Below are 15986 nucleotides of genomic sequence, written 5' to 3' on the forward strand. Positions count from 1 at the left end.
CTGCTTCTATTTTGCTTCTTTTTCAACATTTCGGTACACCTTCTTCCAGTTTTCATGCTTGATCTGTGTACAGTTTTTGACGGGCTATCCAATGTACCATCTAACCAGAAAATCTTCCTTCCATTTCAATTCACCGACACCCCTACCCCACCCCCCTGTGTACATGGGGTCTCTCCTAGGAGTCGTCAAGAGCATTTTCTCTCGTCTTTCGGCAGTATTTCCGATTTCATTGTTACAATGTGTAGATGGAGTTTGCCCAAAGAAATACTGGCCATCACATGTTTCACGCAAGGCCCAGTACTTAACCGAAAGCGTCAGCTGGATTCCAATTTCAGTCAAAATTATTTTTAAAGCAGAATTCTGCACGCCAGTTAGATGGAGTCGTTCTATATTAGTCTAGTGCGATATTCGGTTTAGCGATATGTATTAACAAGGACAATAAGACACTAAGAATAACCAGTACCCCAGCAGCGGCTGCGTAGCGCTGCTGCGTGGCGGTACCAATCAACGTGGACCAGGGCGCCACACGAGACGGGATTGAGTCGGACAATGAAGAAGTGCGAAACAAAGGTTTTACTGTATTTTGTTGTTCCTGTTAGCTCTTATCTCTGAACCGAATAACGCACTAGACACAATATGGGATCACACTGTCGAACTTGTTCGCAAAATTTAGTTTTAAAAGTAATTTTGTTTTTAACAGGAAACAGACAGACGCTTACCGTTGAGACTGGACGTCGGATGAAGCATGTGGTGAGCAGTATTTCTTTGGATCGACTCCTCCTACATACTGCAAAAACGAAATTGAAAATATCTACCAATATACCTGAGAATCTGTAACTAGTGTGCCTTTGGAGAGAGACCCGATATATAGATTGAGCCGTTCCATCTGCCTTCTCAGACTTTCTAGCTTTCCTGTCACGTTCAAGCTTCTGACATCCCACGCTCCGACTTTTAGTGTTACCCCTTCATTGGTTGTTCCATCTTCTCACTCGTGTTGCTTGTAACGGCGTATCAATGTATGCGAAACAGTAGAGCTATGTGTCTTACCAAACCAAAGATTTTGTTTTCCGAACTCTGTAAAGAAAATGGAGAGATCGGGGGTGTGAGAAGAGGAGACAGACTGTATTGTTGAGAGACACCATTACGGTATATAGTTTCTGCACAAAATAAAATCCAGTAACTAGCATCAAGCACTGAAGGTGGTATATCTGCATGCGGAAATTAGTTAATTATCACGGTACAGATATTACGAGAAGTAGACCGCTCGGAGGTGAAGTTTGGAACGATAGTGCCAACCCGCATTTTCCAGGGTCACAATTCGTCGAGAAATTATCTCCGAATTAATAAACTTTAACTTGTTGGATCTATCATCCAGGCTCATCAAACAACAAAGCACACAGTTGTGCCGAACGATCTGCGTAACGAGTAAAGGCTTTTGAGATTTAAAGAGGATCAGATAACGACGAGGAATTTCCGCGAGATCGCTCTGCGGAGTACATCTCTGGTTCTCCTGTGGTATTTAAAACGAATTGTTTATATTTTCCAAGTTTTCAGGAGAGTCAAGATATAAGACAAATGGAAATATGGAGCTAAGCTAAACGAACTACAATCAGTAACTAAATCAATAATTAAAATAAAAGCACACATAATGCACATTTATTATAATAAATAAAGAATATTTATAATTAATAAAAATAATATATTAAATTGTGCCTTGGCAAGACTCTCCCAGAGACCCGAATGGCATCTGGAATCTTCCGCCGATGGAGAGATCATAATCGTTTCCGTATTCACATGACGGTAGTGCCATCAAAATGGTTCAAATGGCTCTAAGGACTATGGGACTTAACAGCTGAGATCATCAGTCCCCTAGACTTAGAATTACTTAAACCTAACTAACCTACGGACATCACACACATCCATGCCCGAGGCAGAATTCGAACCTGCAACTGTAGCAGCAGCGCGGGTCCGGACTGAAGCGCCTAGAACCGCTCGGCCACAGCGGCCGGCATAGTGGCATCCAGACGAACGCGAGCAGCAATATCGCTGAACGACAAAAGGCCAGGATCCTGCCGCATTCTAATTGCGATACGTGTTGGAAGACGTTTATCCTCCTCGCACGATCTTCTCACAAACTACCAACATTCAAATGCCAGATCTAAATTAGAAACCAGTTACGCTTTATACAAAATGTTGATGTAGTTATCCCTGCCTGCTTTGTGTGGTTGCACTGGAATTCTGAATATCTGCAAAACCACGCCATCGAATTTGGCTTTTGTGCCACGCCCCGTGAGCATGGTGTTGCAGTTTTAATGGTCAGTAGTGTACGTCGCGAAGATAAATCGTGTGGCTCGCACATCGATTCCACCGCGCGAATGATAGCGGCCGAAGTTTGTTTCGATCTCTCGATAGAAGAAAGCACATCGTGAAGGTGAGCATCGGCTATAGGAGCGGTTCGTGGTCGACGAGAGGAACCTCGCAGCCACGGGTTGAGCAAGGCTCGTGGAGCGACGGTCTATTTCGGCGGTTCCCGGCTCCAGCCAGTTTGCGCCGCAATTCGCAGAGCAGTCCCGTGACCCGGACCTGCCCACCTACAGACAAAGGGGAACCGTTACGCAGGTGACACCATTGTCTGTGCCTGGACCACGGCAACAAAGCGACTTGTTGACAGGATTGCTAAGCTAGCAATAACCAATCTGACATTAACTATGCTTTCTCCATCGTTGTCGCATCGCTCTGCTGACACATTTATCAGTTACTGTAGTCAGTTGAAGACGGCGCCTACGATACATTTTCGTCGTTTCACTTGTTTGTGTGACTGACGTGTTCCCCTACGCAACGGAATGTGCCAATTAACTAAAAAGAGGGTGTGCAGAAAAGTGGCAAGGCTATTAGCACCTCCAAAGAGAGGTGAGTATTGTATGTTAACAGGGAGCGTGTGAATGTATCAAAAACAGCAACACAGTCGCAGCCGCGCTGTACGTGGAGGCCACGCGAACGGGACACCATAGTTTCGTTCTATGCTCGACTCTCAGAGGTATAACAACAACACCTGTCGGCAGCTGAGGTTGTCAATTAGTCATCATTTATTCCAGGGAAAAGCTGCACGGTCATCAACAGTAACTGTTCTTTCGAGAACAAGTTACTGTCTTCACATATATAGTTAAAGGCTACCCAGCCACTGACCTTCGGCTGTGCGAATGCGCACAGGTTGCCCAAACTCTTACGGGAATCGCCAAAGCGTGCGCGAGTAATGAGTGGGTGGGCAAATGTCTATAAGGTACAATACATATGTAGAATTGTGGACAGTTGGGAACGTGAGTCTCACGGGAAGCGTGCAAGGGATAAGTCCCTGCACTCGCGCTATTCACCTGTGTCCTCGGTGGCTCACAAGGGGAGGCCGCCAATTGTGAAATTCAGATTCAATTCATACTGCGCAAAATAAAAGCTCATGGCCAGAGGTGTAACGTGGCAAAGTACCAAGACGCACTTCTCAGCCGTTGTCGAGAAAATCGACAGTTAAAATGAACCGTTGCTGTGAAATACTCTCTACGATTAATAATATTCTACGGCGTCGTGGCGCAGCGGTAAGCGCTCGGGTTCGTAATCCGAAGGTCGGCGGATCGAATCTCGCGCCATGCAACTTTTTTTTGTATTTGTTTTTTGTAATTCAAATGTGTGTACACACACACACACACACACACACACACACACACACACACACACACACACACACACACACACACACACACACACACACACATATATATATATATATATATATATATATATATATATATATATATATATATATATATATAATTCCCGGCAATCAGTTGCAACAATTATGCATATAATAAGTTGTTGAAAGTCGTTTGTCGTGGAAAATCTGGCGACTTCGAACATCATTATGTTTTCCGCAAACAAAGTTGTATTTCACAAATGTTATTAATTGTCTTCATAATGTTAACCACGTATAGTTAACGGAAGACGTAGAAACGATATTCCGAAAAGAATACGTATAGCGTAAGTCAAACGTTCCAATTAGAATAGAAACCCCACGAACACAAATTTTCTGTGGCAGGTATGAAATATAAACTCCGTTACTCGCTCGTTACACTTGAAGGACAGATGTTGAATGGGCCGAAACGAGCCGCCGCATAACAGCGTACTTGCCTGCTAACTTCGAAAGAAGGTAGATGCGGTCCCTAGCGCAACTTATAACATCGTCGAAAATCAATGCGGACATGAGAGCTTTGGTACACCCTGTTAAACAAACGGAAAAATGGAGGCGGTACAATTGGAGAGCGATCCGCCTTCACCAACATGCATAAGCAATTCATTAATATATATATATATATATATATATATATATATATATATATATATATATATATATATATATTTGAATTACAATAAACTAATAATAAAAAATGTTGTATGGCGCGAGATTCGATCCGGCGACTTTCGGATTACGAACCCGAGCGCTTACCGCTGCGCCACGACGCTGTAGAAAATTATTAATCGTAGAGTATTTCATGGCAACGGTTTCTTTTAACTGTCGATTTTCTCGACAACGGCTGAGAAGTGCATCTTGGTGCTTTGCCACATTACACCTCTGGCCATGAGCTTTTATTATGCGCAGTATGAATCGAATCTGAATTTTACAATTGGCGGCCTCCCCTTGTCAGATGGATAGAGCGTCTGCCATGTAAGCAGGAGATCCCGGGTTCGAGTCCCGGTCGGGGCACACATTTTCAGCTGTCCACATCGAGGTATAACAACAACACCTGTCGGTAGCTGAGGTTGTCAATTAGTCATCACTTATCTGAGAACTCTTTGTTGTTTTAATCGACGCGCATATTTGAATACATATTCCGCGAGCCACCTTACGCTGTATGGCTGAAAGTACTTTTGGTACCACTAGCATGTAATTTCACGTTCCGTGTGCGGAATGGAACACATCCTAGACAGTAATTGCGTAAAAAAAAATTTAAAAAAGACCCGAAAAGACGTATAATAAAACATGGGAACATTCAGTAGTTGGGGTCAGAAAAGGAGCGAATATAAGACTAAAACTGAAGATTGCATACGTACTTTAGAAATCAAGGCGCCACTGTTAACTCAGCGTTGGTTTCTTTCCTTCCCATTCTAGTTCCTCTTCAATTGATACATACCTCCAAAAAGCGAAGAAATAAGAAGAGAAATCCTATCCTCTCTAACCCAACAGGATGAAACGGAGGTCACGTGAGGTGATGGGAAAGAAAAAGAAACACACACACACACACACACACACACACACACACACACACAAAGAAAGAAAACAGACACTTTCGTTCCGCTGGTACGACAAGTCTGAGAACGGTCGACTCCTCTCTTAACTGAAGCGTGTATCGGTGTAAGCAAAGTTGCGACTTAGTACTGGAAGTGGGGTGCACGATCTTGCTGTTGTAATGAAGCAATGTCAGGGTGAAATAACCGACTGAAATGACCAGATGGCCACTAACCAAGCTGTGTTCCCTGACTGTTGGAGGGGCGGGGGGTGCAAGAAGTGATGCAGCGTACACAATTCCAAGTGCGCTCATTTACCGGAAAGTCATGACTGGAAGAAAGTTCGACACTGCAGTTGACCCTTCAGACGGAAAAATACGAAGTTTGTCCAATGCAAACAAAATGGTCGTATTCTTGTTAATTCCACCTCCAACATGAGAGAGCACCTTGAAAAGAAAATGTTGACATGGTACAGAGCAACGTCAATCTTATGACCATGCGACTAAAACGCATGCTATTTGTGGATTCTCTTTGTCATGGCAGCTTCCGTTAAAGTGCTAATGGCGAATGTTGCAGGCTATCAGCCGTTTATTTAACTTCTTCGAAGACTGCTGTAAATTTGTTACAATAATTAATCGGCATTTAGGGAGTACACTTCATTCTCAAGTCCCGTTTTCTTGTACTGTCGACACACACACACACACACACACACACACACACACACACACACACACACACAGACAGACAGACGAGAGAGAGAGAGAGATACATTAACGTTTGTAAAACCCCAAAGGTACGTAGATGACGCTAAGACAAGTAATTTAATATGAGACACGTGGGGCCGCAAATGTCGGGAAATACCCCGAAGTGGATGCCAAATGATGAAAACGTGACGTCACCAAATGACTTACAGCACAGCACGTGCAGCGGTGGAGCCTATGGGTCTGTCGCACCTGATCGTCCCAGCCACGTCAACTGTTCACGTCGGTGTCGCTCCGGGCCTACGTGGGCGAATTTACCTCATGGGGCTCAGGGTTCGAGTCTTGCGTCTGGCCGGCAAAGTTTACATTGAAGTAAGATTTATTATTTTACGCTGAAGCGCCAAAAGAAACTGGTATAGGCATGCATATTCAAATACAGAGATATGTAAACAGGCAGAATACGGCGCTGCGGTCGGGAACGCCTATGTAATACTTTCTGGAGCAGTTGTTAATCGGTTACTGCTGCTATAACGACAATTTTCGATGGGATTCATACCGGGCGATCTGGGTGGGAAAAATCATTCGCTCGAATTGTCTAGGATTTTCTTCAAATCGATCGCGAACTATTGTAGCCCGATCACATGGCGCATTGTCATCCATAAAAATTCCATTGATGTTTGGGAACATGAACTACTTCTTCAAGTAGCCAAACGTAATCATTTCCAGTCAATGATCGGTTCAGTAGGACCAGAAACCCAACCCATTACATATAAACACAACCCACACCATTATGGTGCTGTCACCAGCTAGCAAACTGTCTTGTTGAGAATTGGGACCACGATTTCGTGGGGCCTGCGCTCACTCGAACCCTACCATCAACTATTCCAAACTCAAATCGGGACTCATCTGACCAGGCCACTGTTTTCAAAAAATGGCTCTGAGCACTATGGGACTTAACATCGAAAGTTATCAGTCCCCTAGAACTTACAAGGGAACCTCCCCATCGCACCCCCCCTCAGATTTAGTTGTAAGTTGGCACAGTCGATAGGCCTTGAAAAACTGTACACAGATCAATCGAGAAAACAGGAAGAAGTTATGTGGAACTATGAAAAAAAAATAAGCAAAATACACAAACTAAGTGGTCCATGCGCAAGATAAGCAACATCAATTAAAGTGTTAGCTCAGGAGCGTCGTGGTCCCGTGGTTAGCGTGAGCAGCCCCGGAACGAAAGTTCCTTGGTTCAAGTCTTCCCTCGAGAAAAAAGATAATTTTTTTAAATTTTCAGACAATTGTTATCCGTCCGTCCGTCCGTCCGATGCGAGGTAACTGCGCCTTAGTATGGGGACGCTACACCTAAACAAACATCGAAACACACGTCAGTCGACTACAGCGCACGGAAGAGAGAGTATTCCTGCTAACGAGGCTCCCTGGCTGTCAGTTGACTGTGCGCTACTTCGGACGAGAGTGCATTAAATACGTGAGATGTATTCCTTGGAGAATATGAATCGAGCAAAACACTTATTACAGTGAACAGAGACGTCAATGAACGAACGGACAGATCATAACTTTGCGAAAATAAAGAAAGTAAAATTTTCGCTCGAGGAAAGACTTGAACCAAGGACTTCTCATTCCGCAGCTGCTAACGCTAACCACGAGACCACGGCGCTCCTGAGCTTACATTATCCTTGATGTTGCCTATGTTGCGCATGGACCACTCAGTTTGTATATTTTGCTTATTTTTTTCACAGTTCCACACAACTTCTTCCTGTTTTCTCGATTGATTTGTGTTCAGTTTTTCAAGGCCTATCCACTGTGCCAACTTATAACTAAATCTGAGGGGGGTGCGATGGGGAGGTTCCCTTGTTAGAACTACTTAAACCAAACTAACCTAAGGACGTCACACACATCCATGCCCGAGGCAGGATTCGAACCTGCGACCGTAGCGGTCGCGCGGTTCCAGACTGTAGCGTCTAGAACCGCTCGGCCACACGCGCCGGCGCCAGAGGAGATTTCGCCGCACTGTCCTAACGGATACGTTATCAACGCGCCACACTGATTTCTGCGGTTACTTCACTCTTGTCTGTTAGCACTGACAACTCTACGCAAACTCCGCTGCTCGCGACCGGTAAGTGAAAGCCGTCGGTCACTGCGTTGTCCGTGGTGAGAGGTAACCCTTGAAATTCGTCATTCTCGGCACACTCTTGATACTGTGGATCGCAAAATACTGAATTCTCTAACGATTTTCAAAATGGAGTGCCCCGTGCGTCGAACTAATTACTGTTCTGCGTTCAAATTCTGTTCGTTCCCGTAGTGTCGCTATCGTCACATTGGACATCTTCTCTCATGAATCACGTCAGTACAAATGCCAACTCGGAAAATGCATTGCCCTTTTATACCTTGCTTAAACGATATTACTGCCATTTGGATCAGTGCATATCTGTGTCCCACGAGTTACGTCACCTCCGTGTGTATTAGACAGCGCTACTACGGAGTGCGGCCCACTTAGGCGCTACCTGCTCCCGGCAGCCGGCCTAAGAACAAACACGTGGCGCTGCGGTAGTCGGCGGGCGCCGGTGTTTACTGGCCACGCCGTGCTGCTGTATGGGGAGTGGCGAGTGCGCCGGCCCAGAATAACCACGGACAGCCGAGCCGAGTCTCGTCCATCAGCTGAGGCGCCGCTGGAGGGCACGGGAGGGGAGGTGAAGGGATGGAAAGAGGGAAGGGGGGAGGGGATCGATGCAGCACTAGCGCCAGCGGTGCTTATTGTTTCCGCGAGCGCTACAGCGCCTGGGGCGGCCAGCTGACACCTGGAGAACGACCAGTGGCCGAGGGCGAGGGCGTTCCTCCGCAGTCGAGCGACTCGACGGCTGTTCTCGCTAATGACTCATTTGTTCGGTTGCGCCCTTCTACGTCACACACGCCCTTAGCTTCTCCAGTACTTTTGAAACATTCCTTCTCGACAGTCGTCTCGGAGCGTCTCTAGCGTTTGATGAATGAAGTCCCACTACCGGCCGTTGCCAGAATCGATAAAGCCTTGGCGCCGTGCTGTGAGCGGGACAAATTACGTGACTTACTGTTTCGTAGACTTCCTCCGAAAAGGATGCTGGGGTTACGTGGATAACACGTATGATCTGCGTGATGTTCAGGCCTAGTCATTGAGAGATTGGAGAAATCCATGCACTTTCACATCTTTCTTTGATAATGGAATTACTGTTGGCTGGAACTGCAAGGTTCTGACAAACAGATGGCGTTACGAGGTTTTCATTGCCTACCATCGATATCTTGACTGCATGATCCTCTTATAGTTATTGAAATGTCGGTCTTGCTATTAGAGGGTATATAGCTTTTGTGTAAAGGCGTTAATGATGGCAAAATGGCAACGTCGGCGGTGGCTTCTGGCCACTTTGAATATGGGGGAAAACGTAAACGCAGCGGCCGAAAGAAGCGCTTCGCGGCGATACAGCAAGTCCTAAGAGTTATCTGCTAGCGGCACAGAAAGAAGGAGAAGAAGTAGATAGTAAAAAGCAGAAAAAACGAAAAAAGCCGGAGAGAAGAAAATCGGTAAAAAGAAGAGTCCGAAGAGCAGGAAACCCAGCCTAGAGAAGCTGTTTTTGACGATAGCGATGAAGACAGAATATGCCTGTATTGCGAAGAAAAATTTTCAAATTCGAGGCCAGAAGAGCAGTGGATATAGTGCCAATTGCGTTCCCTCCGGCCCCATGAATTCTGTACAGGAATTGAACGCAGTTTGACTTTCATTTATGAAAAGAACAAATTAATTCGAATTATGTTTTACAATAATATACATTTTGTTCTTTGATGCAACAGTTTTTATATCCCTTATTTTTGAGTTTAAAACTAAGCCTGCTCGTGTCGGGCAAAGTAGACATTTTGCCACTTTGTGAGAATTGAATTGCTTAAAATACCTAATTTGATGTTGAGGTAATCACACAATTCGATACTATATTTCAGTAGCAGGAGATTGCCATCAGTCATTTCTATGCATTTCCGTCTATTGATATTCAGCTTTAAAAAAATGTAATAACCCTAACCTGGCTATTTTTCCCGGCTCTCCCCTCGCCTACACGAGAGCTCCGTACTTCAAATTCCCACTGCAGCAAAACCCAATTTAGTATCTTTTAGTAACTCTCACTAAGTCCGCTTCTTTCGTCAGACAACACCTCCACCTAGCTAGCCGCTCAGCAACTGACCAAGACGTTCCCACGCCCGCGGACGGGAACGCACTTCCGATCACTGGTTGAACTTGCACACAGACAGAACTACTTTACTAACCCCTGACCAGAGGCTTCTGAAATACAAGTGCATACCACCTCCGCTATATAGGGATCCGAACCCGACTCCTGCTCCCCACAACATCTCCCACCCGATTGCTTGACTTCGTCCGATCCCTATCTCTCGGCCAAATTATTTTACCACGTAGGCCTTTGGGCCAATCAGCCTCCAGAGCAGCAAGTACACGCTGCGATTGGCAATTTCCTGAAAACACTTTGACGAACGCAAGTCGCCGACGTGGCGTCAACTAAAGAGGACCTGCAATACGGCGGCCGAACTTCCCCGCATGGGGCCTCCCGGCCAACAATGCCATACGATCATTTCATTTCACTAGAAGTAATACTGTTACGCGCTGCTGCCTGCCTACACTTTAAGGAGATTGTTTCGCAAAGGGTATGAGCGTACGCCAGCCATCCCGTAGGAAACAATCGGCTTTGAGAACCGCCAGGTCGGACCAGGCCGTCCATCACCCTTTAGTCGGATTAAGGAAACACCAGACTCTTATCTCTCATTTATACCTACAAACATACTCCGCAAGCCACTGTACGGTACGTGGCGGAGGGCACCATGTACCACAACGTCATTTAGTTTCCTGTTCCACTAGCAAACAGAGCGACGAAAAAGACTGCCTAAATTTCTCCGTACGATCCCTAATTTATCTTCGTACTCCTTATGCGAAATGTATGTTGGCGGCAGTAGAGTCGTTCTGCAGTCAGCTTCAGATGCCGTTTCTCTAAATTCTCTCAATAGTGTTCCTTGTAAAGAACTGCTACCCTCCAGTGATCTCCATTTAAGTTCCCGAAGAATGTCTGTAATACCCGCGCGTTGTCCGAACCCGCTGGTAACAAATCTAGCACCCTGCCTCTGAAGTGTTTTGATGTCTTCCTTTAATCCGACCTGTTAAAGATCCCGAACATTCTAGCTGTACTCAAGAACTGGTGTCCTGTATGCAGTCTTCTTTACAGACGAACCACACTTTCCCAAAGCCAGCGGCCTTGTCGCACTGGTAACACCGGTTCCCGTTAGATCACGAAAGTTAAGCGCCGTCGGACTGGGCTAGCACTTGGATGGGTGACCGTCCGGTTTGCCGAGCGCTGTTGGCAAGCGGGGTGCACTCAGCCCTTGCGAGGCAAACTGAGGAGTTACTTGATTGAGAAGTAGCGGCTCCGGTCTCGGAAACTGACCTCCGGCGGGAGAGCGGTGTGCTGACCACATCGGCATCCGGTGACGCCTGTGGTTGAGGATGACACGGCGGCCGGTCGGTTCAGCTGGGCCCGCCAGAGCCTGTGGACGGAATTTACGTTTTACGTGTACACTTTCCCCAAAATTCTCCCAATAAACCGAAGTCGACTAGTCGCTTTCCCTACTGCAATTCCTACGTGCTCGCTCCATTTCATACGGCCAGATATTTCAACGACGTGCCTGTGTCTGGAAGCACACTACTAATAGTGCATTCGAACATTACAAGTTTGTTTTTTTTCTGCTCCTCTGCATTAGCTTACATTTTCTACATTCAGAGCTAGCTCCCACTCATCACACCAACTAGAAATTTTGTCCAAGCCATCTTGTATGCTCCCCTAATGTCATTCAACGACTACACCTTCCCGAACACCACAGCATGATCAGCAAATAGTCGCGGATTGCTGCTGAAACCTGTCCGCCGCGTCATTTATGCATACAACATATAATAGCGGTCCTCTCACATTTCCCTGGGGCACTCCTGATGGTACCCCTGACTGAAGGACACCCACGGGCGAGAACAACGTACAAGATCCTGTTATTTTGCACGTCTTCGAGCCACTCACATATCTGGAACCGTCGGGCGTGACCCCGTAAGTGATACGTTACACTTTGTGCACAGGAATGAGCGGAAGTTTTGATCGTCATTCGCTGAGCACGAAACATTTTGAATCACATTTTCTCGTTAAGTGCGTCGAAACTCCAGTGGCGCACCACGCTGCACTGCTTTTGCTGTGTGTGTCAGTTACACTTCTATGACAGATGAATGAGACACTTTGATCCGCAGGGTGGCAGTGTTTCAGACGGTAAGAAAATTCGTTGTCGAGCTACGGCAGACCGAAAAACTCCAAAACTGGCAGCAGTATCGTGAGGTGGCTAGTTTATTTTTGGTATTCAACGGAAGTGATATGAGCATAATATTTTCATTGTATGTGATATACTTCATATTTGTACGCCTAACATTTTTCAAGCAGTAGTTTTCGATAGTCGATATGTTACGCCATAGATGTTGTGTGTACAAGCAGGGTGATCTTTGGTTGTCAGCAGCATTGTCGTCGCAGTAAGCACTGTGAGCTAAGCTAATGGGTCAGAAGGGCGTAGCTATGCTACTGAGCGGATGGAAATCTGTTGCTGAGCAAGTGATAAAGATACAGGGAAGCATCAACTGTGAAGTACGATTTCGTAATGATAAATTGGACATGTCTAGATTCTGAGTAGTGATGTTGCTACACTACTTGCTTACGCGTAGTTACGCGTTTGAATAACAGAAAGTTTTAATGGAATTTTTCTCTACAGGTTTGGGTTAAATAGTTCATTGTTCAGACGAGAATACGTGAAGTTAACAGTTCATATTGCTTGCTTGCACTCAGCAGTTAGTTTTACCATCCCGTTACCAGTTTCAGTAAATTTCATGGCAGAGCAATTTGTTATAAAAATAAATTTAATAAAAATCTGTATAATTGTCGATGAATGATTACTGGTTTTTGAAATATGAAATACGGTTTTCTTAAATATTATATTACTTTCAATCATTCAGCAAGTTAAATTTCCACCACAGTCTCTTTTTTTATTACTTTTGCCGCTACACCGCACTTCGCAGAACACAGATTAAAGCACGAGGTGCTTAGAATAGTTGCATATCTTCGCACTACTGTGTGCAGGCTTTTCTTTCCTTTAACTTGCTTGCAGCTGCGCTGCATATTTTATGTTCATCATTTCCATTGCCACTGATAAGCCATAAAACTTTTTAAGGCCAGTTACATTACAGTCAGGATACAGTGAGATCGTTCAGCATTAAGCATTGCTTTTAGAAATTGTCACGTTCGGCATAGTTAAAGTTCAGATATGATTACATTTCTTGTCAGACAATTGTTCTGTGTCCCATGTTACAATCGCGTGTGTATTATTCAGTGTTCAGAAATTTACTTTACAGTGCATTTTATAGAAGCATTTTGGTGATCTTTTCTTTCAGAAATTTGAGTGGTGATTTATGTAGCATCTGCCCTGTTAACTTGGGTGTTGGAAATTGCAAGTCGCGCTTTGTGACGTCACGCATTGTAGCACTGTTCACTACACTGCAAAATACAGAATTTTTCATAACAGCTGATTTAGTTCACAGTTCAGGCTTTCTCATTAATTTGGTTGAAATTAATTAAAATGTAGTAACACAATTTCACTTTGGCGACTTATTTATCAGACAGAATTTTCCTAACTACACAACTTTCGTTGTTCAGCAGCTCAACACAGATAAACGAGTTATGAAGAAAACCAGATCAAAGTTACACTTTGATGCGATACCTACTGGCCTACCAAGAGAGGCCAAATGATTCAAATGGCTCTAAGCACTATGGGATTTAACATCTGTGGTCATCAGTCCCCTAGAACTTAGAACTACTTGAACCTAACTAACCTAAGGACATCACACACATCCATGCCCGAAGCAGGATTCGAACCTGCGACCGTAGCAGCCGCGTGGTTCCGGACTGAAGCGCCTATAACCGCTCGACAAGAGGGGACACTGACCTCAGGTTTCAGCAATGCGGTGCTCCATATTCTGATTACACATTCCGATCATAAGTCACTAGAGGACATTTACTGGCTGTTACGCGGCAGTGATTTTACCACGTCCTTTTTCAACACAAATGTACAAATAAATTCGGTGACATCCTTTTCCTTACACCAAGAAACTGAACATTCTTGTAGTGACAGCAGAAAGCATTCTCATGAGCACGCTTCCTTTCAAAGTTGAAAATGGCTATGTTATAAGCCGCGACCTACGGAGAGGATTTCTGTTGGGGGCAACGAGCTATTTTATAAGGAGGCCCCTCTTCCACAATCAGCGAAGCATCGAAAGCAGAGTGTTAGGATTTACTGTCGCAAGAACAGCCTTCAAGTGAATTTGTGGCAGCTTTGGGTAATTACGTAAGTGACCTTTGTGACTGACAGCGAAACAGGAATGACTCAGACGCATGGTAGTTGCTCGTACGACGGAAGCATGACGAATGTATATTTGTGCAGAAAATCAAGAAATTTGCCACATCGCCATCTTTAACCCTTGCATGTGTCAACAACGTACAGTATCCAGTAATATCATGACATAGCGCATTCAAGCTGACATATTGGCCTCCAATCTCAAATGCGAAGTGAAATAATTTGTAAATTGCAGAATTAAAAATTTTTTTATTAAACTAAAGTACCCGAAATTTCTTATTTATCAATGCTAAAACTACAAAAGCCGGCTTGTCCCAATTTTTAACAGTAGCTTATATGAGGTCAGAAATTACCTTAAATATTTAACGCTAGAATAAGATCCAGAACTTTGTTCATGCTACAGAGTAATCTAGGATTTGTACTTATTTTAAAATAAAAACAGTCAAGATCACGACATTTCATTTACTTATTTTAAGGTCGTACCCAAGCACGCAAGGAAAAGCAAGTAATATCCTGGCGGTGGTAGGCGGAATGGGAGGCGAAAATAATCTTCAACCGATCCTGACTGGTTTGGGCCACTGAAAGCGTTAGATGATTCACGGATCCAACAGATGTGGGCAGACATTGTTATTGCTAATGGATCTACTTTCGTAGAACAATATTAGTGGTCTTGTATTCTTCAAACATCTTTGATTTCGTTCCCCTCTTGCATACTGCACCTTGGCAGAGAGGGAACTTCGTAGCATCGCTGCTGGATATGGAAAGTCTCCAGCGGTCGAAACAGGGAGGATGGCTGCTCCCTGCGGACAGAGTCGCAAGAGGAACCTTGACCAGCCAGAATCAATACGGACAAGAAGGCGCGTGGCGTCGCCAGGATGTCTTTCCAGTACACCAGCTTTCGCAACCGAAAACTGGGACGGCTCCCGGCTTGCGATCGGAGAGTGGAGCAACCCTCACCTCCCTACTGGCTTTAAGGTTCACGGTACAGCCTAAGAAAGCGCTTGCACATCTCCATCCATGCAGATCCCGTTTTTCCCCACAGGGAACACAGTGATACCAGTGAGGAAGTAACCTCTTTGATTGTCGTTCTGCCAACATGGAGATCGTTGTAAACTGAGCACTCTCCCAATTGCCGAAGAACTGGACAGGGGTTCGTCTTGGAGGCATATTGGAATCACTATCTCAGACATTACGTAATAAACGTTATCATTTGTACTTTTTTCTAATCCGGTTCCAATTCAAACTATTACCATTCTCTGACATCAGTCTCCTAAGCCAACGTCAATAAAACAATTTATTTTCAAATAAATGATTAGGCCCTATTACAATATACGTATATCAATATGAAGCCTTTACTACACAGAATTTTTCCCAAATTATTTGCATGAAATATTACCTCTATCTTTCGAATCAACATATTGAAACATTTTTATGTTCAAATTCCTTCTAGCAGTTAAGAACAGTCTCACTGTAACGCATGCAGTAACGCCTTACATGTACATCAGAAAATTAAAAAAAAATCCTCTCTTGAGACTGAAGTTGTGGAAACAA

General features: G+C 44.7%; 1 protein-coding gene across 2 annotated transcripts in view; it reads right to left on the reverse strand.

The window, feature by feature from the left end:
* LOC124606469 (unextended protein) overlaps positions 1-15986 on the reverse strand; it is a 532433-nt gene that overhangs the window by 333903 nt on the left and 182544 nt on the right. The window lies entirely within an intron of this gene.

The sequence above is a fragment of the Schistocerca americana genome, chromosome 1 (assembly GCF_021461395.2).
Source record: "Schistocerca americana isolate TAMUIC-IGC-003095 chromosome 1, iqSchAmer2.1, whole genome shotgun sequence".
In the NCBI taxonomy this organism is placed as follows: domain Eukaryota; kingdom Metazoa; phylum Arthropoda; class Insecta; order Orthoptera; family Acrididae; genus Schistocerca; species Schistocerca americana.